Genomic DNA, 26,913 nt, shown 5'->3' with positions numbered 1-26,913 from the left:
CATTCAACTAACCTTTAGCCTAAGAAACCACTTCCGGATCCAATTTAATCATCGCAAACACAGCTTAATGTGTATGTTACCAGCGCTCTAAGTGTGATAGGAATGGTTTTTAGGAAAGGTAAATAGGAGAACTTTAGAATTATCCCTCATTGTACGTAAAGGCCTTGGCTCTTGTCTGCTAATACAAATTGTGCCGTCTCACTTCAATGCGTATAAATTAATACTACTTACCTAGAGCATGTATGTCCTGTCTTAAATCATGGCTGACTTAGAGAAACGTGAATTGTCCCCAGAAACTATAAAAATGTTTAACAACATTTTTGTACAAACATTACCCAGAAAATTAACGAAGATGGAGGGCCAAACTCCTGCAGAGACCTTTAACCCTCTTCAGTCAACGATATGGAATGCCCTCTTCCTGGCCACCTTAACTTCTGCTTCAGCCATAGAGAGGCACAGGTCCAGAGTGCCACTCCTGAACTCGTGGTGCCCCACTTACTGGGCTTCCCATAGAACTCATGTGGGATGCCTTGGGAAGATGCTGAGTGGCTGACCTGACTATGGGGCTTTGGGAATTGACAGGCAGATATTAACGGAGGCTGGGGAGAAGGCAAGCCACCAACCCTGCCAAACTTGTGTTGTTGTGTGTTGCTGGCAGGGAGCTGTCCTGCAGCTCCCAGGACCGCCTGTCATCTGCACTCTCTCTTGTCACACTGACAGCAGCCCCTAGCCGGGCTGATTGGTTGTTGGCAATAACTGATATGGAATACTGATGTGCTCACCGGCAGTTCCTTCCACTCCAAAGAGACTTCTTCCTGACCCAAACGTTGCTTCTCAAAGCCTAGCCTGGTCGTCCTCCCCCCAACCCCCATGCCGCCCCTGCACCCGGTTGGGGAGGACCTGTCCTGGGCGTGATGCTCTGAGATTGTGATGAAATTGGCCCCAGCTGGCTGTTCTCACTCCGGCTTGCTCTCTCCGGAGAGTCCTGTTCCAGACTTCTCAGGGTTCTTTCACAGCACAAACAGCTGCATGCCGGCTGGAGGGGAGGCTGGAAAGGACTTGTGTGTGGAGGGTTTCTTGTCTGCCTCTCGTCACTTTGCCGGCCTGGAGGTTCGCTGCGAATTCCTATCTGCCACAGACACCGAGGAAGGATCCCTTCTCCTTCTGTTGACTCTTTCTATTTTTATGGTAAGTGCTTGCATTGAATGAGCTGTTCTGCTGCAGGGAAAGGATCGCTTCCTCTCTTCCCAGCTAGGCTTAGTGACCTTCCTTTTGCTTCTCTTCTGTTCTCATGGTCGTTTTCTGGACGACCCAGTGAACTAAAATGCCTGGGGTCATTTGTCTGCGTAGTCTGTCTTTGATTTATTTATTTCTTCATAAGCCTGAGCCCTCTGGCTATGACGGAAACATAAGTGCTAGCTCTCTTTGTCCTTGAAGCAGCAGCTAGGCAAATGTGTTCTTCCCAGCAAACTGCAGCAGTGTACGGGGAATCTGTGCAGGCTGGCTGATAGATTCTGGCGAGACAATTCCCCCGCGTTCTAAGGGGCACTCTCTCGGAGCCTGGAGGGACCAGGGGTGACCTGCCACATTGCACAGACTTCCATCTTCCCCGGGTGAATATGAGCACACACGTGTGAGTTATGTCAGAGTGTGTATGGGCAGCTGTGCTTTGAACATCTTCCGGTGGGTCCAGAACGGCCCCGTGTCTTGCGGGGGTTTACAACTTGGGCAGGCACATTAGCAGGGAGAGGAATCCTGCGCTGGCAAGGCAAGATGAGTAGACTGCATGACCTCATCGCTTCTAGTCTCAGAGCCCTGGGTTCTGCAAAGCGCCCTGTGGCTTCTTTGGAGGGACAGTGGTGAGTGATGGGAAGAACGTTATTTCGGAGTTGACAGTATCGCTTCACCTTCCTGCTGGGAGAGAGAAGCTTTGGAGCTTTTGGAAGGGTTAGACTTTCCCAAGAGAAAGCAGTCAGCTTTCCTATGAAGACGGTGTGCACGGCAGGTGGAATAAGCCAAGGCAGGCTTACGGGTGCTCCCCTTTGCAACCTGGCCTCCCAGGTTGGCTGTAGAGAGTATTGCAACTTAAAGTCAGCTGCTGGAAGCCCAAAGGAAACCCAGAGTGTTCCTGGAGTTTCACCTTGTTGAACTTAGGCACTGCAGAAGTCTTTCTTTATAGGGAGCTTTTCCTTCCTTCCTTCCTTCCTTCCTTCCTTCCTTCCTTCCTTCCTTCCTTCCTTCCTTCCTTCCTCCCTCCCTCCCTCCCTCCCTCCCTCCCTCCCTCCCTCCCTTCCTTCCTTTTCCTTCCTTCCTTCCTTTCCTTCCTCCCTCCCTCCCTCCCTCCCTCCCTCCCTCCCTCCCTCCCTTCCTTCTTCCTTCCTTCCCTCCCTCCTTCTTTCCCTGTTCCCCCTCCCTTCCTTCCACAGCACGATGAAATATGTTGGTCAAAACAATATTGCAAATTATAAGCTTCAAGGTTGTCATTCTCCTCTGTTTTTTGTTTGTTTTGTTTTTTATGTTTTTATAAGTTTTGGGGCTAAACATTGGTTGTCTTCTTGTATATGGGAATATGAACTCCAGGAGGAGATGCTGTCAGGGGTAATTTAGCCTCCAATCAGAGTGATTTTTGTGACAAACAAGGGGGAACGTCCAGTGAAGTTTCTGATCTCTCCCTTGGTCCTTGAGAGTTTGGAGTGTGAAGTTTTGGAGCCTGTCTTCCTCTTTTGCAGCGCTCTGATTCCCACTGTCTGGGCCTCTTTTAAAAGCCAGTCTTGATGCTGTATTCTTTTATCCTGTTTCCTGCGCCCAAAGTAGATTTATTTGGTGTTCTGTTTGCATTTTGTGTTTGGGTGATTATTCTATTTTGTTTGCATTATTTCTTGCATAAGAAAAGCTTGAAAGCATCCATTTAAATAGTTCGACGATTTAGATGTTTATATGGCCCCTCAAAACTCATCTGAGAGTAGAAGGAGCAAATGAGTGAGTGTTAAAATGTCTTCTTAGCAGTTGAAGGGACAGGGGATTGTTCCTGCGAACTGCAGTCGGAATCCTTAACCGATGCTTTAAAGCCCTCAGCAGTCCTGGGTTGTAACTCGGATATATATACTCTTTCCTGCATGCAGCCGTGGTTCATGGTGGTACTGGGATGTGCCTGGCAAGCTCTCTGTTTCTTCTTATGATTCTTTAGTGTGCAGCTCTTTACTTCGCTTAATCCCCTCTCCAGCTGAAATGATTTTCTTGGGGGCTTGGGGCTGGCAACTTGTGGTATTCATCAGGGTGGAAGGAGTTAGAAAGAGCTTAGATGGATTGAAAATACCCTCTGCACTTCACCCTTAGGCAGTTCTCAATGCCTTTAGAAAACATTTCATTGTGATTAACAGCAACTTTAAGCATTGAGACGAAAAGATCCCTTAGGCTTACTTTGTTTTGTTTATCAGATTGTTTCTCTAAGTAATCAGAATCATATATCTATACATACATAATCATAATCATGATATATGTGCATGTATATATTTGCATGTATATAGGCACAAACACATATACAAGAATATAGACAGATATGCTGTTTAGTTTTGATATGATATTCACTATAATTACAAAATTAAAACTGTAATTTTTAATAGTTGCATAGTTGCAGCATGCCCAGGGAACTGTAGAAAATTTTCTGTGATATTGCCTAGCATTGTCTAGAGAGCTGCCTTGTGTGTGTGTGTGTGTTGTGTGTGTGTGTGGGAGGGAGGGAGGGAGAGAGAGAGAGAGAGAGAGAGAGAGAGAGAGAGAGGATTCCCCTATTGCAGCACCTCACTATAATGCCTTTGGGAATTTCTTTGATTCAGGGGAGCATTCCAGTCAGCATTTCTTTGTCTCTCAGCAGGCTGTCATGTTAATCCCTTTGCAGTGTCTCTGCATAGGAAAGTACCCCAGGAACTGATAAAAAGCTGTGTTGACTGCTTATCCTCAGTGTGAAGAAGTCACTGCAATGGTTTATCTGAGTGCTTATTTCGTGGCTGTGCAGCTATAACACACTGAAGTTATTTCAAAGGGGTCTCGGATTTCTAGACTGGTATCGATGCTCACGCTCCTCAATTCCAGCCTCCATCCAAACCTCTCTCTCACCAAGTCTTTAGGTGACATTTTAATCTCAAGCCTGCAGTTTATATTGTAAACCACAGGTCTCCATTTTTAGGATGCATTTTAGTTTCATGCATCCTGTCCTCCCTCCTTCTGCTCTCCATGTTTGAACACATCTGTGTGTGCACTGATAAACTCAGTGGAGTGCATGTATGTGGACGTCGACAGACTCAGTGAACGTGAAAACCGTATGTGGATTAATGAAGTTGCAGCTTTTCTTTGAACTGTAATTGTTCACACTCCCATGGAACGGGGAGATGGTTATATCCACATTAATACCCATATCACCGCATGGTTCTGCAGGTCTTCTTGTCATTCAAACTACTTTCCATAGCTGATTACCAAGGGCCCAGAAATAGCATCACTTCTGCATTTAAATTAATGGCATTCTAGATCTGCCTGGGTTAGACTGCCCTCAATTTTTGACGTGTTTACTGTCTGAACTGTTCTTATGTTAAGAGAGAAAGTTTGTGAGCGATACAAAGAAGAATCGTTTGATTATAAGATCCAGTCTGCCCTTGGAAACTGCGCGAGCCGCAGTTATTAGGAAGTTTTTTCCGTTGCCTTTTTCAATATAATTAAGCCAATGTATTCCCCTTATCATCTTCCCATGAGCTCCTTTTACAGAGGAAAGGGGGTAATGCGCAAAATCCCCTACATCAGCTTCCTTAGAGGGAGGACTGTTCCTCAGCTGACAATCCAAACCACTTTTCACACCACCATGGTGCTTGACTTTGAAAGGAGCTCGCTAGTCCCTTGGCAGCACGGACTGACTGTATAAAATAGGAGAGGTGCTTCGTGAGCTGTGTCAGTGACTCTGTTTCGGATCTGTGCTGCCCTACTGAATTTAGGACTACAACCTCTTGGGGCCGGGGGGCACAGTCTTGGTAGAATAGTAATCTATCCAGACTGTCATAAATGTTTATGTTGCAAGTTCTACGTCTTAGGTGGTAACAGGAGATAGCAGAACTTTGGAGGAGAACCAAATCACAGCCCCATATTTAGCATTCGGTTCTCCAGTCAGACCATCGGTTAAGTCTGAGGAGCCAAGAAATTGGTCAAATATATCATGGCAGGTTTGGTGGACCTTTTTGCTATTAGAAGTCTTTAAGCCTTCATCGGGGTTAAAGGGTTAAACCCTTCATTGGCTACTGAGTGACCTTTTGACTTGAGTCAGCTGGTACCCTTTCTTACAGAACACAGACATGTTATTCATCAAGAACCCATTTGTAGTGTTCTTGTTGACATCCTGTGGGGAGGGTCCTTGTAAGTGGTGGGGAGAGAGCCAGTAGAGAGGACTGGATATCAAAGGTGAGCTGGCCATAGAAGCATGTTTTGGGGACCCTGTGACTGAAAGGCTGGGTCTGTTAACTTAGGCTTGGGTCACATCATTTCCGAAGATGCTAGTGTAGCCATGAAAAAGAGTGAGACGTTCTGTTTCCATTTATTCATTACTGATCGGATGGAAACACTTGACTCATATTTAGTCCTCCTGAAGGATGTGGGTTGCACGTTCTTTGGATCCTACAATGTAACAGGACATTTCCCTCCCACCTGCCAGTTCCTGAATCACAACTCAGAGGCTTAATATTAAATACAGACTGTTTGGCCTATAGTTCAGGCTTTTTATTAACTAGCTTTTACAACTAAATTAACCAGTTTCTATTAGTCTATATTTTACAAGGCTCCTGGCTTGTCTCCTCACATCATCTTACTTCCCTAGAGACCGTGGGCATATCTCTGACTCCACCCTTCTTCTCCCTGTATCTCTGCTTGGATTTCTCTCTTGGCTCTATTCTGCCTGGTTATTAGTCAAATCGGCTTCTTTTTTTTAAAAAAAATATTTTTTATGGTTTATTTAACTTTATTTTATGTGCATTGGTGTCAGATCCCCTGCAACTGGATCTTCAGACAGTTGTGAGCTTCCATGTGGGTGCTGGGAATTGAACCCGGGTCCTCTGGAAGAGCAGTCCGTGCTCTTAACTACTGAGCCATCTCTCCAGCCCCTCAAATCAGCTTCTTTATTACCCAGTGGTAATAAAACATATTCACAACATGTAGAGGAACATTCCACATCACTGCAAAGTTCTCAGAACTCAGCTATGAATGTGGCCTTCAGAATGCATCAGATCCGTATGAGAATTTTGAACCGTCCTGAACAGGGCTCAGGTGTGATCACTTGCTTACCTTGTGACATTTTTGATGTCTTATTGTCAGAAATGACTTTGAGGAACATCTGACCTTATTTTGCACAGGTTAAGAAAATAAAGCCATTTCCTGAGGTTAGAGCTCTGCTTGGCATCCAGGCCAGGTGAATTTAGTGCAAAGCACATTTCTTTATTTATTAGGAACCTTGTTCTCTTTCTGTCGCGGGGCCTCTCCCACAGTACACAGCTGACATACACTGTCATTCATCGCTCACAAAACTGCTTTGTGGCGACTAACTCACTGGTGACCATTATGCCCGGGCTCACTTGATGCGAATTACGTAGCTGTACCAGTCAGCGTGAGTCACACCCAGGGAATGTTTATGGTAATTTGTTCATGCTTATGTGGTAATGCTTTTTTTTTTTTTTTTTTTTGGTATTGAAATTTTGCTTTTCTAATGGACGTTTCAAGAATTTTGCAAACACTATGATTAGGTTTTCCTTTTGCCCTTAAATTATTCAAGTGATCATGCCTGTTTATGGATCGATTCCTCCGTGCACTTAATACATTGGATTATTATTTGCTATGCAAATGCTATGTCCACCCTGTGGGTAGCATTCCACATATGACTGAAGCAGCCATGTCCAGCCATCACCTTTTCAGAGCGCATGTCTATTCAGGCTTCACGCAGCTTCTCTTCTCTTGATTCTTAGCCTGTGTTCCGCTTGACTTTATATCTCATTCCTGAGAGAATCCAGTGGCTTGGGCAGTTTGTACCTTTGGTTCAGTCACTGAGAATTTCTTTTCATAAAGAAGTCATCTTTGCTGTTATTGCAACCGATGTCTCGCTGTTTTCCAAAGCTCCTGCAGCTTGTGCTTCTGTCCACCTGACTGAACAAAAGAAATTAATTAGCTTAGACGGTTGCCGTGTGGTGAAATGACTTCCATTCTTTGGGAAAACTTGCCTGTTTCCTAGGATCCTAGGTTGACAGCTTGGGTGTAGTGACGTCTGTGGAATTAACTGCAGGTGGAAGACCAGGCTCCTGGCTCTTGTAAACCACACCCACCCTAGTGTTCAGCTCTCGCTTCCGTGTTCGCCTTGTTCTGAAGCAGACACGGGATGTTTCAGGAGTTCCCAAACCATTTGCAGTTCTTAGAAATGCCCAGTGTTTTGACTGGCCTCAGTGCCTTCACACATACTATGCCTTCTGCCTAGAATGTCTCCCCTCTTTTCAGGGTGAACTTTGGAAGCTTAGGAGTCATTTCCCACCAATTCTTTAGATGCCATCCTTATTAAACCCTATTGGCCCAAACCCAACTAGCCGGCGTTCTCTCCTTGAGTGTGGGGACTATGCTTCCATCTCTGTACCCCAAGTCTTAGCGTAGTAACGGCAGTAGGGCAAGAACCAAGTCCTCTGAGCAAAAGATAGGGAATGACCATCCAAATCCTGTGGCAGTGTCCGGTCTATGTGGAGAGGTTAATTTACGAACACAGTGTCTCCATGACTTAGACTGAACCAGATAAAGAGAACTGGGTATAGTTCACTAGACACTCTATGTAAAAACCCCCTAAAATTCTTTGCTTCTACATGAATTTTTTTTTTTTTAGTTTTTTCGAGACAGGGTTTCTCTGTAGCTTTGGAGACTGTCCTGGAACTAGCTCTTGTAGACCAAGCTGGCCTCAAACTCACAGAGATCCGCCTGCCTCTGCCTCCTTCTACATGAATTTAAATAAAATAAATGATGAGAATATATTGAGTGCTCTCCACAGGGGGGAAAATGCTTTATGTGCCAAGAAATGAAACAAACAAATATATAATTCTTGTCCTTGAAAAGGTTACAAACTAGTAAGGAATAACCCGGTGTATAAATTACCTAGCTTGGGAACAGACTGTCATACATAGAACCAGTAGGTAATGATTTGTAGCTATGGCAGAAGAGAGGGAATTCCAGACTAGGGGTGTGCGGCACAGAAACTTAGGGGACCTCATGAAGTGTATCAAAAATGAGGAGGTTTTGGAAGGAATAGGAAGGGGGTCATCTTAGAGGGAGGGCACTGGGAATGGTACTGGACAGTCTAAACTTTAGACTTTTGAAAGTTGGGGGATAATCAGTTTAGGAAAAGTCGGTTGTGGGTATGTGTTTGAAATCTCTTCTTAAGTTTGATTACACTGAAGGCCTTCATTCTTCAGAGATGGCCGTAGCTCTTAAGAGGTACACTTCCCACTCATCCCCTTTGTCCAGTTACTGTAGCAGTCAGCATCTTCACAAAGAGTCGGGCTATATCCAACCAGGAGCCTAAGGCAGGGGATCACAAGTTTAATGGCTGCCTGGGCTGCAGAGTGAATTCTGGCCAGCCTGGGTAACTTAGTGAGACTCTTGTCTCAAAATTAAAAAGCAAGAAAGACGCCTGTGTTAGAGGCAGCTTAGCATCAGAGTGTGTATGAGACTCTTGGATTCAAGCCTCAGTAGCACAAGATGAAAAATCTTGGCAAGGAATCAAGCCAGAAAATCTAACCCAAATCAATCATTTAATAGGATTTTGGATTGAGAGCATTGTGCTGTTAATTAGAAAACTGTCTAGCCTATGAGGAGCCTCATGGGTGCATTGGCGTTTTATTGCTAATAACATAGTTGTTTTTTTTTCTTTGGCAATTACTTTCTGCTGTTATAAGGAATATGCTTATTTTGTGAACCAGTGGGATATGCATGCATCAGCTGGTTTTCACGTAGGTAAAAAATGTGGCTTAGAGAATTCTGCTTGGATTGAATTTAGTTCATCCCGAGTGTGGTTTCTGTCATGCTGTTTCCTTCCCTTTTCCAAAAAAATCGTCAGTGAGTTCATATTTAGGGTCTAAGATGGTGAGTTTTTATACCGTGGGATTATAGATATTGATTATAGATTATAGATGTGTAGAGAGATTGTCATCATATAGTGTTTCAAACTCGTTAAAGAATTTGGACCAATATGTGTATCTATCTTGGCTAGACCTTGGGAGCAAATGTGTTTCATTGTTGTAGAGTAAGATGAAACAGAGCAGCTTACTTCTTTCCTTCTGTTGTTCGTTCACTCCAGAGTGGTCATTGGACATTTAACTGTGTCCTAGGCAGAAGCAACAACAGTGGGAAGAGTCACATTCCATCTTCACGAGGTGGCATCTGATGGGAGCGGAGGGAGGAAACAGGAAAGATCATTAGCAGCTATGACGTTGGTCTGAGTGTGATTAGTACAAAGAACAAGAAGAAAATGAATGTGTTTACCGTGGCTTGCATATTTGGCTTCCCTTCAGCTTTTAACTTCTTGTACTATCTTGACCAGATTTTTGCTGTTGTGACAGAAATGTCCAAGGTCAATAAGTTGCAGGAGACACAGTTTAGTGTGACTCGTGATTTCAGAGTTTTCAAAGCTCCCAACTCTACTGCTTTGAGGGGGAAGCAAGGCGCAACACCATGATGGAGGCCATGCTGGACGGGTATGAGCGAGGAGAGCTGTTCGCCTCAGGAAAGCTGGGAAACAAATCAGACAGAAAGGAAATGCTCAGGGCAAGATCGGCACGCTCCCAGTGACGTACTTCCTCCTGGAAGTGTAAGGCCTACCTCCTGCTAGCACATTCAATATGAACTCAGCAATTGAGGCTAGCTAGCTATTGATGAAGCTAACATCCTCATGATTCTGTTGTCTATCAGTGACTGGATTTACTAACTGGGGACTTAGCCGTCAACCAGTGAGTCTTTTGGAGAACAGCTCATACACGAATTATATATGTTTAAATTTTTTAGTATTAATTTATTCTTAATTAATTGATTAATTTATTTATTTGCATTTTCCTTCTGATTAATCTTTTAGAGTCTTGTGGGTGTTTTTCCCTGTTGAGCAATTAGACTACTCTGTATGAAGATTATAATAATGAAGCCATTTCGTTCTTAAAGTGATTACAAGAGGAAGCTCTATGGATGTCAAAGCTCATGTAGAGCCAGAGAGCCGATAAAGACAGAAGCAGATTTTCCCTTCGCTTGAGTCTGAGGTCACTTTGGCGGGTCATCCTGGGAGAACTGGGAGTCCTGAGAACTGCAGCCGTGGAAGAGGGCAGATAACCATCGATGCAGCACAGCCCTCAGAGAAGGGCATGGGAGGGAACTGGAAAATAATCCCACAGGAAGCTTAGCAAGGAATTTCTATCCGAGGGAAGGGAACAAGGAAGGAACGGGTAGGAAAGCCAGTGAGACATGTGGATGCCAGTGAGGAGCATCTACGGAAACAGGTTCTGTGCCTTGAAACATCTGGATGAGTCGGCTAGCGGATAAATGTGCCAATGGTACTTACACATCTGGACACACAAAGCTTCCACCCCTTTCATTCCCACATCCACATTCTCCTCTACTCCAACCTTGCATTCAGTCAGTGCTTTCTACCTTGTTTCTAAAGAACTAAGATCTCAGAGAAAACATCACTTAGTGGTGTGAGTCTAGACTCTGCGGAAGATAGTGTGTTCCCGTCCTGGCCTTGGTACTTACTCGCCTTTGGGATTCGACCAAGTGACTTGGTTTCTTTGTGCATCATTGATGTGCATCATCAATCATAAGCATGGGCATAACTGGGGATGCTGACTTCTTAGGTTCCAGCTGCGGTAAATGAGATGCTGGTATGAGGAGTGTTTGGCATGACGCCTGCAGACAGTGACTGTCTTACTCTTCTTTTTCTGTTATTGTGTTGAAATACTGATTACATCAGCTCAAAGGAGAGGGGGATTATTTAGACTCACAGTTCCAGGTTATAGTCCATCATGGCCACAAAACCATGGAGCTGATCACACTGCACCTCTGTAATCAAGAAGCAGAGAATGACCAATGAATGCTGGGGCTCAGCCTGTTATCCCAAGTCCAGGATGTCCTGCCCGGGAATAGTCCTGCCCCGAGTTAAGATGGTGCTTCTTGAATCAATTAACAAAATAGACCATGCCCACAGGCATACCCAGAGGTTCATCCCCTACGTGACTCTAGAGCCTGTGACCATGACGCCATGGCAGTTACTTTACCCAGCAAGCACTGATTTGTTCCATTCCGTGTCAATTCCATGTATTTCTTACATATGTGTCTATGTTTTCCTGCTCCATAGTGTGCTTGTGATAACCATGATCATTTTTCATGTTTGTAATTCATGCTAAATGGGGAGAGCTTATAAAGAGAGGTCTAATAGAGTTCTGTTATCAGTCTCTTAGACACTTATCGTAACTTGAAATTCATTTAGCCGTTGTCACAGTGAAGTACTTAACTGTGGACAGGGCCATGTGGCCAGGGGACCCAGGGAGAAGCTCTGTAAAAGGCTTCGTGGACGGAAAAGCAAAAAGCAGAGGAGAATAGGAACAAGAGGATGGGAAAGGGGATTGAATCTCTTTGTCTCCGCTGAGAGAGGGTCGGTGAGCAGTGGAACAAGAGGATGGGAAGGGGGATTGAATCCCTTTGTCTCTGCTGACAGAGGGTCGGTGAGCAGCGGCTGCTCCTTAGGTGGTGTGCGCTTCAGGGGTAGGTTATTACCAAGCATGGCAGACAGTTTCCTGGATGGGATAAACAAGGACGTGTGGTTGGTGAGGACAGAGGCAGATGGTGTGAACAGAGCGGTGATGTGCAGCTAAGTTTGTTAGGAAGGTTTCTGAGCATGGAACAGTTGGGTTACAGGTCACGTGAGTTTAAATGTTTTTTTAATTTTATTTTATTATGTGCATTGGGATCAGATCCCCTGGAATTGGAGTTACAGACAGTTGTAAGCTGCTGTGTGGGTGCTGGGAATTGAACCCAGGTCCTTCTGGAAGAGCAGGCATTGCTCTTAATCACTGAGCCATCTCTCTAGGCTCGAGTTGAAATGTTTAGAATGTCTTTTCTTGTGTCTGTGTTTTTCTTCTATGAACTAATTTTCTGTTGCAGGTTAATTTTTAAAAATATCTGAGGGTTTGTCTCCTTGCTTTTTTTAGCAGTTTTAAATTTTATTGTCTATTTTTCCTTTATTGAAAATAGAATTTTTAATACAATATACTCTGATTGATTTTTCTCTCCCCCAATTGTTCTGAGATTCTTCTCCCCTCCCATTGGAATCCATACCCTTTCTGCTCTCATTAGAAAACAAACAGGCTTCTAAAGAATAATAAGAAAATAAGATGCACCAGGCATGGTGGTGCACACCTTTAATTACCAGTGTTTGGGAGGCAGAGTTAGGCGGATCTCTGTGAGTTCAAGGTCAGCCTGGTCTATATAGTGACTTCTGGGGCAGCTAGGACTCTATAGAAAGACCCTGTTTCAAAAACAAAACCAAAAACTCTAACCAACCAAATAGATAAGAAATAAAAAAGAAGATAAAGCAAACAAACAATAACTAGCAGTAATAGAACAAAATAGAAGAAAGGCCAAAGAAAAAGCATGAGATAGATGTACAAATGCAGACACACATGTCCCTACACATAGGAATCCATAAAAGCATAAAAATGGAAGCTATAATATAAAGGATTTGGAAAGTTAATATAAGAAAGAGGGAAAGAAAGACATATACCTTGGCAAGATCTCATGAGAAAGAACCTCCACAGAGGCCACTGAGTTCATGGGGTGCTTGCTCATGGGGCCTGTCCTTAAGAGTGGTCTGTATGCCCAGTGAGAGTCTGTTGGAGAAAAGTAATTTTTCCTTTATGAACAGTTATCAGTTGGAGGTAGCTTCTGGGTTAGAGATGGGGGTGTGCATCCATTTCTCCTCTCGGCCTCATCCGGCTCAGACTGGTGAAGGTCTAGTGCATGCTGCCATAGCCTCTGGGGTCCACGTGTGCACCGGTCCTCTGTTTCGGAGGCTGTGTTTCATGGTTGTCCTCTCTTCCTTAGGACTCTTGCAGTCTTCCTGCCTCCTCTTTCACAGGTTGCCTGAGTCCTGAGCAGTTTAGTTACATACGTACGTACGTACGTACATATGTACTTACATACATACATACGCGAGTTCATATTTTCTTATGGCTTTCCACCAAATGCTTCTCTGTATTTTGTTATTTATCTTTGATATTGTTTATAGTGCTTGTAGCATAACATCTTTTTAAAAGAAGAATTACTACATTGTAGGCAAGGCGTAGATATATTATTCAAGCAGTGTTTAGGAAGGTTTGCATCAGTGTTAACTGAACACAGTGTTAAACTTTTGTGTTAAACTCACAGCTGGAAGGACCTAGACAAATGAACCCAGGAATTAAAGTGCACAACTTGAGACTAGATGAGTGCTATTTGGGAAATAACGGGGGATTGGAGAATAAAGGGAATGCTGGAGATTCCGCATGCCCAGTGTGGTCCATGTACCACGCTAGGTTGACTTGTTCGTTTGTGCACTTGTGAGCTGCACTGGGTTGTGTGTGCTGGCCACACAGAGTCTCTGTAATGGCTTTACTCAGGGAGTCTGTGTGAAATAGAACTCGATCAGAAGTATATAAATGGTGTCCACTTTGTTGAACAATGTGGTCCACAAACAGGACACACTAAACGTAATGTAAAGCAATTCAAGAGCCCAAGTGTTGGGAGCTATAGATTCTGGCCCCTTGACTTTCTCTGCCTGCAGCTGCTCTGAGTCAAGACCTTGATGGCAGGCTGGTGCGCCTGCAGCTGAAAGATCCCAAGAGCTGGGTGTGGCTAAGGATTCCTATATAAGCTATCCCTGAGCACAATAAAGTTTGACATTTGGCATTCTTGTATCAAGGATGACCTGTGTTTGCGTCTCCATCTCTGTCTCTGTGTGTCTCTGTATTTGTCTATGTGTTTTTAAGTCTTAGCTTAGTTCCCGGCTCATGTACTGGTCCTATAGTGGCACGGGAGCTACAGAACCATCTTTGTTTGGGTTTTTAAACCTGAGAATCTTCCTCAAATAGCCATCACGAGCCACATGACCTGAGGAGCTGGGAGTTCAGTGTGACTGACAAGGGAGAAGGGCAACCATGGGCCACAGAACAGGATCTTCGGATCTTCATCTTAAATTTTGAGTGTTGAGAAAAGGAATTTATTTATTTATTTATTTTGGGATTTTCGAGACAGGGTTTCTCCGTAGCTTTTGGTTCCTGTCCTGGAACTAGCTCTTGTAGACCAGGCTGGCCTCGAACTCACAGAGATCCTCCTGCCTCTGCCTCCCAAGTGCTGGGATTAAAGGCGTGCGCCACCACCGCCCAGCAAGAAAAGGAATTTAATATGAAGAGTTATCCATTACATAGCTTTCCATTCAAGGGCTTTTTCCCAAAAGCAAGAGATAGGGTACTTTCCTAGTGAACTCTTATGCAGTTTCCATGGAGGGGACTCAGAGTCAGTTCCCTTACTCTGAGCGGAAGTTACGTCAGCTCCAAGTCTTAAATGCATTCTTGGAACCAGTATGACCTGTGATGCCATGAAACCGAAAGTATATTTGAGGAAATGTTTTATGGTATCCCTCTGGTTAGGCCCTGAAGCTTAGAAGGATTTTAGGTTGCTTATAGGGATATAAATTTCAGCTGTGATGATGACGAAATCCATGTCCACAGACTGCCCCAAGCACCATGGCTGGGTAAATTTCTATAGCATGAGATAAGAAGGAATCCAAACTGAGCATGGGGGGAGTCTGTTCTCTCGGCCCTACCTAGACCAAGGCTCTAGTTTGGTACACACCATTGTTCTCCAGTTAGCTGTAGAGTAAACCACGTGTGGTCCTCTATTGCTAGATGAGCTCATATATTGAATCTGGTGCTGGCATCGTAAGTCTCCAGGTGACCCTTTTAGTTACGGTAACAGGTGATGGATGAGATGTTTCCCCTTAGTGGATGCTAGCTCTCTTTTTTGTGTAATTTCATATAGACTTATTTCATGTGTAGCATGAATAATAAAAACCCAGAGACAGATACTGGGGTTCAACCTGAAAGTCAGAAAGGCAAAACAGCCGGCCACTGACTCTTACCTCTACCTCAGTCCAAAATGGTGATCTTGCCTCTAGGAATCTCAGAATGAGACTGAGTGAGAGCTGTCTCCTGCCATTGTATATTCCTCTCTAGGACTGGGATTAAGGGCATGTACCACTACCACCCCGTTTCTGTGGCAAATTAGCATGGGTACTGGAATTAAGGATGTGTGTCATGGTGGTTCTACTCTCTGATCTCTAATAAATACAGGTGGTGTATTTATTAAAATACAAATGAAATAGCACTATATTCATGGGGCAGGAGAAATGTCTCATGTTTAAGAGCACACACTGCTCTTGCAGGAGAACAGAGTTCAATTCTGGGGCATCCACATCCTACGGCTCACAGCTGCCCTAACTGCAACCCCTGAAGAGAATCAGACTCCTTCTTCTGGCCTGTGCAGGCACGTGTGCATGCGCTCATACACACACATACCTGTATACAGAGATGCACACACACACACACACACACCTTTAAAAGCCGTGTCTATATTGTTTAGACTTATTTCTTAGTGTTGTCACATGCTGTGTGCACACATATAGCCCACATGCGTGTATAGGCATGTAAACATTTGAGTACACGTAACCCCGAGAGATCTCTCACTTTTGTTCAGTGTTGATTTCTTCTTACTTTGTACTGTCGACACTTCCTGCAGTGTCCGGCGCGGTCTACGGGCGTGTCTTCCCTGTCTGTTTTCCGTGTGAAGAGTTTGATGCGCTTTCCTCTCCTGCCCTCTCCTCTGCAGAGGGCCCATTCTTATCTTCATTTCAATTCTTCCAACCCAATGTCTGTCCCAAAACAGGAGTTCAAAAAAATTTGATTGTTGAATGAAACCCAGAAACAGGTTTTGATTTCTCTCATTTCTGTTTTCTTACTGTTTCATTGTCCTGTGGGTTAAATGCTTCTGCATCCTCATAGTTCAGAAATGCTTCTGGAAATGCTAAGGGATTACACCTTGTGCTCTTAGTTAGCAGTTTGGTTGTATGTGATAGTCTATAGCATATCTTTGGCTCTAGCTTTAAAAATAGGTGATATTTTAAAGGAAAGTTCTGTTTCCTTTATGGGTATGGAGAATGCATGAACAATAGGACAAAATTACAGTGTGTGTGTGTGTGTATATATATATTATGTATGTTACCTTATACATGCATAATTTGTAGCCATTCATAATGGCAGGGAGTAAAAGTAGATTAAAGTTGGGAACAAAATGGAATCAACAGCAGTTCAAGAGCTGTGGATACAGGAGCCATGATTTTTCTTTAAGCACTCAGAAGGTGGGGGAATGGTAGCTGCTCTTGACACCAAGAAGACCAAGGCTCTCCCAGGAGTCCTCGTAGAGCACACACTGCTGTGTTACGAAAGTCAGCAAAGCTGGTGATGCCAATTCTCCTGAAGTCCATCGTGTTAACTGCGAGGCTCTCCACGTTTTATGAAAGCAGCAGTCAAGGGTACCTTAAGGTACCAGTTCTCTGATGGGCAGACTTGATCCAGGCATATAAAAGACATGGATTACATTCCTTGTAAGCCATCTTCCCTATGTACTGATGTTTTAGCTAAGGCTTTCAGAATCATCAACATTGAACTTAAGGCCAGGAAACTGCTTGGCAGGTAACCACAGTAGCTGTAAATTCCTGAATGTGACAGCCACGTCACACCCTGAAAAGAGGCTTTCACAATACTCCTCCCACCCTCTGGTTCTTGGATTCTTTCTGCTTCCCTCTTCCGTGATGTTCCCTGAGCCTTGAGGGTGGTGTCCAAGATCAATTCAGCCAAAACTTCAGACAGATGCAGGGAGGTGCCCTCCAGGGCCCACCCTTCTTGAGGAGCTACTGACAGCTGATGTCTGGTGGAGCAGGAGGAAGCGTTCTTCTTTGACTGTGTGGTTCCTGGTGGATTCCCCAGGCTCCTGTGGGGGGCCTCACACCCATGCATACAGTTGGACTTACTGGGTTATTTAAAAATAAAAGGACATGAATTTAAGAGGGAGCTTATGGGTGGATATGTTTGTATTTCATTGTATATACCCACCAAATTCTTAAGAATAAAGAAAAAATATTAAAAAGAATACTTCCTGGTAAGTCAAGTCCCAAGTGCAGGTATTGTGAGGTCAGTTAAAGAGAGACATACTCTGTCAATGTCAAGTTAAAGCTGAGGTTAAACAGAAATCTTTTAAATTTTTTTTTAAATCGTTTTAAACAGTAAGTCTTGAATTACCTGATAAAGACATTGACCTAAGAAACCGTTTAGGCTACCTTTAATGTCTCCATAAGGAAACTGAGCAATGAGACCATGGTTATATACAGGAAATCAGGTATTTGTTAGTGCTCAGTCCCCTCCAGGGGCTTTACGTAGGTGTTCAGATAGGTGTGCACAGATATTCAGCAACGGGCTTAGAGTCTATAATTCCGTAAATCTGAACCATATGCTTAGACTCATCTCTTACATGCCCGTTTACAGCCACTCTTTCCGTCCAACAGCAAAGCAAAGCATCTCTCTCCCCATCCCGAATCCCACCATTGTGCAGGCCTATAGAGAGGCTTCGAATACTAAACAGAACAGCTGCTTGGAATATTCCTTTACAGACAAACATAGTAATGTATGCAATAAAACGCTTTCAACATAAACACCATAGAATATGCTACATTGGGGTGAAATTCTTTGGAGAAGCAGGCTAGATGTGAGTTTATGGAGAAAAATCAAATCTATAAATTCCCCTGCTGAAGAAGGAAAGTGTTAACCCGATACAGTATTTTAAAAATGGAACATAACAGTGTACAACAGTTCCAAACCTTTTTCATATTATATTCATTTATTGTGTGTGTGTGCCGTGTAAATTCCATGGCCTGTGTGGGGGTCAGAGGACGTCTTCCAGGAGTTCTCTCCTACGATGTTTGACCTGGGAACTGAACTCATGTCATCTGGCTTAGTGGCAAGCTCCTTATCCCACTGAGCCATCTCCCTGGCCCGACAGTTTTGTTTAAGAAATTTACTATTTACATATATAAAAATTGATCCTTGTCACCTTACAGATACGTGACCATAAATTTTAAATGTCTTGGTAGTGTGACGCAGCTCCAGGAGAAAATATATAAGATGTTGTTTTGTTTCTAATCTTTAGATGGGATGTGAGCAAGTATGTTTGCACAACACTATCTGTCCTATATTACACAGGCAAAATCGTGTCAGCCTGGTGCTTGCTTTTCTTACGAAGGCAAACATCAGTTGAAGATAGGTCGGCTCTTGTAAGAAAGAGAGCATAGGCTTTGAAATATATCAGTGTGGCACTCACTGTTTCTTCCTGATTTCCTAAAGTGCTGTGGCTGCATCACTACGGCTGCCGCCCAGCTCTGAACTGGGCACAGAAGCCCAGAGCTGTCTATTTCAGAGAGAAGTCACCTCCTATGGCTCACCGTGCTCCAGCTGCAGGACCTCCTGGCCCGACTTCCTGCACAGCAGCGTGCATGCTCCAACCGCAGGTCTTTGTTTCCTCTGTGTGGGGAAACGTTACTTTTGGGAAGACGTCCCTGACCACAGTGCTGGAAATGGCACAGCTCTGCCACCTCATGGTAGTCACAGACCCCTTGTGGCCGCCTGTGCATCATGGGTTTTGTCTGGCTACGCTCTGTGGAATTTACTCTCTCATCTTCATCGTGGCTGTCTTCGTTGACCAGAGATCAGGGATTTCGTACACCGTGCTCCTTGGCATTGCTCAGAGCCAGGAAGAGTTCCTGGCACAGTATAGATACATAGTAAATAATCAATGACTAGACCTATGTTTCACATGGTTTTCATGTCAAATTCAGTATTATGAGTGCAATTCATTTATTTTTATTTTTAAAAATTACTTTTCATTTTATATACCCACCCCAGTTCCCCCTATCTTTATCTTTCTTTCTCCCACCCTGCCCCATTCACACTCCCATCCACTCCTCGGGGTAAGGCCCCCCTTGGGGAATCAACAAAGTCTGGCGCAGCAAGTTGAGGCAGGACCAAGCCCCTCCCCGGGTATCAAAGCTGAGCAAAGTATTCCGGCATAGGGAAAGGAGTCCAAAAAGCCAGCTCATGTACTGGGATCGGTTCTGGTGCCACTGTCAGGGACGGCTGTAGGCTGTTGATCATTCCGCTACTTTTTATCATAGTGTAGAGTACAACTGACGTATACTTAGAATAATGAACAAATGTCATTTTTATGTTAATAAGACCAAATAGTTCTGATACCACTGTTTATAGACCAGCAACTTTTTTTTTTATTATTTTCACTTTGGTGAATATAGAGTTTTAACTGTTCTGAAAACTCACTTATTGAGGTATGGGTGACATATTAATGTGCACAATTCGATGACTTTGAAGAAAAGTCAGTAGCCATGAAACCATCGCTACAATCTATGCTGGTTATCCTAATCTCCAAAAATTTCCAGTGTGTGTTTGTAGGTGTGTGTGTGTGTGCAAGTGTATATGCATATGGTTTAATACCACTCAATATAGATCTATATTTTCACTAATATTTAAGCATATGATACAGTATTTTTCTACTGAATAATGGAATTTAAGGTTTTATTTATTTGAACTTTTTCTCATTTGTTGGCAGCACCAATGATCCACAGAGGGAAGATGGAAAGGGAAAATTATTTGTAGATGTGCTACGTCTATTCCTACTGCATGTAGCTGCGCTTGGCTGTTCAGTTGGGAATTTGCAGCAGAACTGTGTACATGGATGCTTAGATGGTTGTTGGCGGTGAATATTCACTTCTGGGGTGTCCGGGAGTAGTCTCGATAGTATTGATGGCTGCTGCTGGTGTTGTTTAGATGGTTATTGTTGATGGGTGTTCTTACTGAGTTGGAGTTGTTTCAGGTGGTGTTGACGGTTGTTGCTAATGGTGTTTGGGTTGTTGGTAGTGACATCATTATGGTAGTGCTGGTAAAGAAGGAGGAGGTGGAAGCAATGGTGTAAAGCTTTCTTCTCACCAACCTATAGTAAGATCTAGTATGCCATACAAATTAAATGAAATCACTTCCATGTATATATGAAATACACTTATTTTATACATACACATTTATTTATATATATATATATATACACTTATATATGAAATATGCATAAATACACACACATTTGACAGTGGGTATAGCCTATGGTAGTTATTGCTTTTATTTAAGTAAACCTTTCAAGAAATCCTTGGGCTTCCACGAATTTCCTTAAATCAGGATGTTAAAACCTAGTATCTACTTGTGATCCTTCAAACTCACTCCAGATTTAGGCAAGTTGAGCTGTTTGTGCCTCTGGTGGCTGCTCATGTGTGTACCCATGCCCTAACGACTGTTGACTCAGATGTTTTCAGCATAGTCTCTTTTTACCATCCCCAATCCTGCGCAAGACTGGGCTGCTGTTTCTCCACTGAGCCTGACGTGCAGTCTCAGCTTCTTGATACCATGTTGCATTTCCCAGGATACTTTGCATACAGACTCATTGTTTCCAGCAGGTTTAGGAGGTAGACACAGGATATCGCTGTCTTTATGTATTGTTTGAAATTTCACCAATTTAAAAAGGTGTAGTTACTGGAGGTCAGGATGGCCCAAATAGGACCCGCGCTAAAGACACTGATGTGCTAACACTTGGTCCACTTAGCAGCACTTCCTCTTGCTTGTTCTGTCCTCTAAGACCCCGCCCCATTCTCCCTCTCAGACAGCAGCCTCCTGAGATTTAATTTAGCTCTTGGCTTGAATCATTATGTCCTTGATCCAGCTCTTACTCAACCTCAAATGTCAGGGCAGCTTCTATGTATAACCCGCCTCCCTTTCTTCCCTGTAGATGACTGTACATTAGCATAATCCTCGCAGAATGTATTTGTGTATTCTAATTACCAAGTAGAAACGTCTATAGTTCAAGAAAAATAAGCTATATATTCTACATTTGCCAAGATTCTTTTGGTGGTGCCTGGGGCCTTGAATAATATGGAAAGACAGACTTTTTAAAAATGAGGTCACTTTACATATAGTTTAGCTATTCCGGGTTAGAAATCAGTGACTTTTAGGAAACTTACATATTGTGGAATCATGGTGACAAATTAGTTTTAGACCACATTTATCACCCAATATGATTTGCCATTCCATTTGCACTTATATCCCTGTTCTCTCTCTCTTTCTCTTTTTCTCTTCCTTCCTCTCTCTCTGTCTTTCTTCTCTTTTTATGTCTCTTCTTTCCTTTCTCTCTCTTCCTTTTTCTTTCTCTCCCTTCCTCCTTTACTTCCTTTCTTCCTCCCTATTTTCCTCCCTCCCTTCCTCCTCCTCTTCTCTAAAATTTAAAGCTCTGTGAGTTCCAGGGACAGAATATATACAGACCAGCAAAAATGGAGGTCACTAAGAGGGACAGACCCAGAATTTAATCATTCATCAAAGTAAGGATGCTGACATCTTCTATTTTATTCAAACAAGCAAGCAGCATCTTGGTGTTCTCTAGCTCTTCATAAATTTTACTTATATAAATATAACATGATGTTAAAATGAGACTCTATTTCAGTTTTAGCAATATCTCAGAGATCAGAAATCGTATGATAATTTCCCTACATTAGTCACTTATTCAGAATATGGTTAGAGCTTTGCAGAAATCATGTATGTGTCTGTCTGTCCTGTGTCTGAGGTTGAAGTTGTGGCCCTGGTGAACATGACAGTTTAAGTCAGGGTTCTCAGCCTTCACTTCAAACTGAGTGAGCAAAGCCCATGTCGAGCTTGACATGAACTGCTGGCTACTATCAGGGGACATGAGGTTCTGGAGTCTATAGTCTATCTTCTGATAATTGTGAGGAACTGGTTTCAGAAGCCCTGACCATAACAAAATCAGAGGATGCCCCTGTCCTTGGACAAATGGTATGGTACTTACATATAACTGATGCACAGTCTCCCATCTATTTAAAACCACATCTAGATCACTTATACCCAACACAATGAATAATCGTATAGTTTGAAGACAAAGTACTATACCGATACAACTTTTAAAACTACTTTTGAACCCAGGGGTGGTAGAATTCCAGATTTGGAAACTGTTAATACAGGGGACAGAGTGTATGACTGAGTGTATTCTAAGTTTGGAACTAAGGGGGCAGAGGAGAGAGAAGCAGAGAAGTCAATACAAGCAGGTGCAGGAGGTGGGCTAGTGTTCTTTAATGGATCTAGCAGATCCATTACATCTAGCACTGTAAAAAGAGAATGTATCCACTATACTTCAGAGAGCTGTCTGCAAACTAGCTGATAAGTTTTACTACTATCTTCAAAGAATGCCTGTGTCCCTGAGAATTTTCCTTGTGTGTGTGTGTGTGTGTTTTAATTCCTAGCAAGTTGCTAATGAATGGAGGTATATATGCTTGGGATTTTGTAACAGTGAGAACCCTGGGTAGGGGCTGTGTGCTGGTCTCTTAGCCTTTACAAAAGTGCAAACAAAGGTACTTACAATTCCTTAATTATTCTGGGTAAAACGTATGGAAAGTAGTACATAAAATTCATCTAAGAAGTGTCCTGTTTGCATTTTTCCCACCGTGGACACCCTACTGTAAAGTTCTGAAATCTGAATTTTATTCTGTTATCTTCTTTTTAATCATTGGACTGAAACCTTCAGCGTCTTTATGGCCACCATTTGTTGTGTGGTAAATCATTGATTCATAACTTGTGGAACTTACACTTCAAAGTACTTTTTGTTTTTTGACATTGTTTGGAGAATTTGCCTACTCTGTATACACAAATAACACATGGTTTAACTAAAGATCTGAAATAGTCGTTAGCAAGATACCATGAGCATCAATTTTTTACAGACCTATAGTATTTCAATAGCTATACAATTTACTTTTATTTAGATTATTATTATTAGATTTTTGTGTAATTTTATTTCTGTGTTTATGAATGCATTTCGAATATCCAATTCGATGATTTAGACGCTCACTGATAGTTCTGATTTTCTGAAGACTATAATCAGATTTACTAGTTTTTAAATAAGAACTTTCAAGTACTGCATTTAAAATGCAGACTTTTATTTAACAGACGCCATATATGTGTGTAAACTTGTGTATTTTTTTCTTGCCAACATAAAGTTTTTGAAGTCAAAATGGAATGTTTATCTCTGTAAAACTATAAACAAACCAAAAAATTAACATAGTTAAGTAATAAATATTACTGCAATGAAAGCAATGTTGCATCTAGAAACATCTTTTCTGCCAATGGGATTGGGGCTAGTAAGAGCAAAATTTGATCAATTTATGAGCACAGTGAGGTAAACTTTTAAACCCTCTTCACGAAGGGTAAATTCTTAATTCTCCTTTCAGTGTTCCTATGGCACTTAAAGTATAGGTCATAATACTGAATATATGTCAACCTATTTTTTGCTTATTTATATAAAAGTACATACTGAGCACTCACTGTATGCCAGATAAGGAATTATTTGGTGGGAACATAGTATGTTCAGTCTTAGCCCTGTGGATCCCACAGTGGATAGGTGTATAAAGCAAACAACATTGCTAAATATATGTAATTATATACTGGGATCATTACTATGAATGATAAAGCAGAAGGTATGGGGAAGAATGCATGAAGAATACTCTAGATGGGGAATCCCTAAGTGGGAATCCCATGAAAATCTGAATTATTATGACTATGTACTCATAATAATGTACAAAAGTATATTTGATGGAGGGAACAGCATATGCAAAAGTCCTGTTGTAGGAGGGGGTGTAAGAGGAAGAAGCTAGGAATGGGCACAGGTCATTTCGTTTGGAGGTCATAGAAGTATTTCAGTTTCCAATTGAAGTCTAGACAGTAAACTTAAGTAGGTCACGTGCCTGTAAAGTCAGAAGTGAATGGAGCCTTGAGAGCTCCAACAACCAGCCTGGCAAGACATGCCCTCTGGTGCAGCCTCTGGTGCAGCCTCTGATGCAGCCCTCTGGTGCAACCCTCTGGTGCAGCCCTCTGGTGCAGCCTCTGGTGCAACCCTCTGGTGCAGCCCTCTGGTGCAGCCTCTGGTGCAGCCCTCTGATGCAGCCCTCTGGTGCAGCCTCTGGTATAGCCCTCTGGTGCAGCCCTCTGGTGCAATGGTGCACAAACACCATGAGAGTAACCAGCCACCTTCTAATCGGATTTGTCTGGCTCTGTACCTGACACCATTGTCAGGCCAAGGACCTGTGGCTAGATAGGTCACAGGCCCTTGGGGAGAACCTGCTGTTATCCTTTGGCTAAATGGATACAGTTTAAAACTGACTCCTAACGACTTATCATTTTAACCATAAATAATCATCTCTCAACCCTCATAAGAGAAGCTTCTGTTTGCAGTAGACAGTAATTAACACAGTGGTCCACGACTGGCCGAGGTGCCAAGAATACGATGTTACAGAATGCCTGGCTCTAAATGAGACTCTCATATCACACCCCTCTTCCTGAGGCTCAGGGATCATTGTGGAAGAGGGGGCAGAAAGTCTATAAGAACCAGAGTGGTTAGGTGAACACGAGCAAATAGTGTGGTCTAGGCAAAGCAGGGCAGCCGAACACATGAACCAACCTACAGAGATTGTGACAGAATGCACAAACCTCATGCAGTGCCAAGACAGACTCAAGACACCTCCAGCAGAGGTGTGGTCTGCCCCTAGCTGAGGACCCTCTGGTAAGTGGAAACTGCTGTAGGAGGTGTAATAGGGCCGCTCGTTAGTCCCCGGCTGCTCAGCCCCGAAATCAACACACAGAAACTGCGTTAATTAAATCACCACTTGGACCTTTAGCTCTAGCTTCCCATTGGCTAACTCTTACATCTTAATTTAACCCATCTCCATTAATCTGTGTATTACCACATGGCAGTGGCTTACCGGCAAAGTTCTGGCACCTGTGTTTGGCAGGGGCTACATGGCTTCTCACTGACTCTGCCTCCTTTCTCCCAGCATTCAGTTTAGTTCTTCCCGCCTACCTAAGTTCTGCCTTCTCAACAGGCCAAGACAGTTTCTTTAGTAATCAGTGGTATTCACTGCATACAGAGGGGAATCCCACATCAGAGAGGGAGAGTCAGTTTTCTTTAAGGATGTGGTCCCCAATAAACCCACCACACTCCAGTGGAAGGCCACACGCCCAAGGCTGTATGGGCAGCACAAATAGGACTTGATAGGAGAATAAAGCCAAATATGAAGTTGAGAGGGCAGGGAAGCAGGGGTTAGCCTGGGAGGAGCAGGAATGGGGTAAATAAGATCAAAGTACGTGGTGTGAAATCGGCAAAGAGAACTAATCAAAAAGAAATAAGGACAGTTTGAGTTGGATAAAACACAGCATGAAGAGATAGAAATGAGGAGGGGAAAAACACACGATGGAGTTGAAACTAGGGAAAAAACCATAGCTTTACAGCTTCTCCTGTGACTCATGTATCCTTTTTCCTGTATTTCTATGTGAGCCTGTAAATATAGATAAAATTTGAGAGAAAAAGAGAGAGAGAGAGAGAGAGAGAGAGAGAGAGAGAGAGAGAGAGAGAGAGAGAGAGAAGTTAGAAGGGAAAAGGGCAAGTTATTAGTGTAAGACTGTTGGCAAAAATGGTGACTGGGAATCTGACAGAGTGAACTGTTCTCCCTGCCACACACACCCTCCTCTGGTTTTATGAGACAGGGTTTCTCTGTGTAGCTCTGGCTGTCCTGGAACTCTCTGTACACCAGGCTGGCCTAGAACTCACGAGATCCATCTGCCTCTGCCTCCCGAGTGCTGCAATTAAAGATGTGCACCATCATGCCCAGCTCTAATTTTACCCCTTAAGGTTACCGATTAGAACTTGAGATTTCAGAGCTAAAAATAATCTGTTAGTATTTATTTTGTAGTGAATGGCTTGGAACCGTTTCTTGAGTGTACAACTTTGAGATGCAATTGCTTATCATTTTGCCTTTGGGTTGTTATTATTTAGGAATCTTAGAAAATATAAAATCCAACTAGTATTTGTTAGTACGCTATAATGGATATTATATATAGAGAGAGGCTTGTGTATTTAGCTTTCGGGCACACTTACACAATGTACCTATTTGTTGGAGAGTTTCAGCTCAAGTTCGGACTGTGACGCGTGAATAACATAATTGCTTGTCAACAGGCACAGCCAAGGGTCAGCGCAGACTAGGTTAGACCGGTTAGAGTGTGACTGGATCCTCTGGGTTTAGATGGGAGTTGAGGTTTTGAAATGAACTGTTTGAAAACAGTCTGAGCAGTATTACAATGGACCTGAGAAGCAAAGCCGTAGTCCAATGAAGGCATAAATGATAGACAAACAGCCATCGTTGTAACCAATATAAAATGTGTCGTGAGCGCTGTGCTGTGACGTCATTACCATGGCTCCTCAGGAAAGGATAGAGAAATTTATAGCCAGGTCAAGCAGCGTGTTGTGAAGCTGTTGAACTCCACGTCAGCCTTGGAGGGCAGTCCTTGCTTTCTACGCTTTTTGAGACCAGAGTCTGCTTTCTGCTCTTTGTCACTGCAGGCTACCTAGCCCTCAAGCCTCCAGGCTTCTCTTGTCTTTGCCGCTCATCTAGCCAAGGAGCCCTGCGATCACAGCCGGTCTTTTCTCTCCCTTCTTCAGCTTCGTGGGGGTTCTGGGGAATCAAGCTCAGGTCCTCATGCTCGGGCAAGCCATCTCCTGGCACCTACGTTCTCTTTCTTGCGTCAACCGTGCCCTAAATTCATTACCTTTGAGCACCAAGACCCCTTA

General features: G+C 43.2%; 1 protein-coding gene across 6 annotated transcripts in view; it reads left to right on the top strand.

Annotated features, from left to right (window-relative positions):
• Ano4 (anoctamin 4) overlaps positions 1 to 26,913 on the top strand; it is a 308,453-nt gene that overhangs the window by 57,466 nt on the left and 224,074 nt on the right. For 4 of the 6 annotated variants that reach the window (XM_057757924.1, XM_057757922.1, XM_057757923.1 and 1 more), the window contains exon 1: positions 978 to 1,188. The exons of 1 other annotated variant lie outside the window; for it this stretch is intronic. The gene's annotated coding sequence lies outside the window, so the exon portion shown is untranslated. Of the gene's footprint in view, positions 1 to 977; positions 1,189 to 1,563; positions 1,634 to 26,913 lie in introns of those variants that run through there. One more of the 6 variants, XM_057757920.1, reaches the window with a different exon arrangement.

Source organism: Chionomys nivalis, chromosome 25 (assembly GCF_950005125.1).
Source record: "Chionomys nivalis chromosome 25, mChiNiv1.1, whole genome shotgun sequence".
In the NCBI taxonomy this organism is placed as follows: domain Eukaryota; kingdom Metazoa; phylum Chordata; class Mammalia; order Rodentia; family Cricetidae; genus Chionomys; species Chionomys nivalis.
This window is presented reverse-complemented; position numbering and strand designations above follow the sequence as displayed.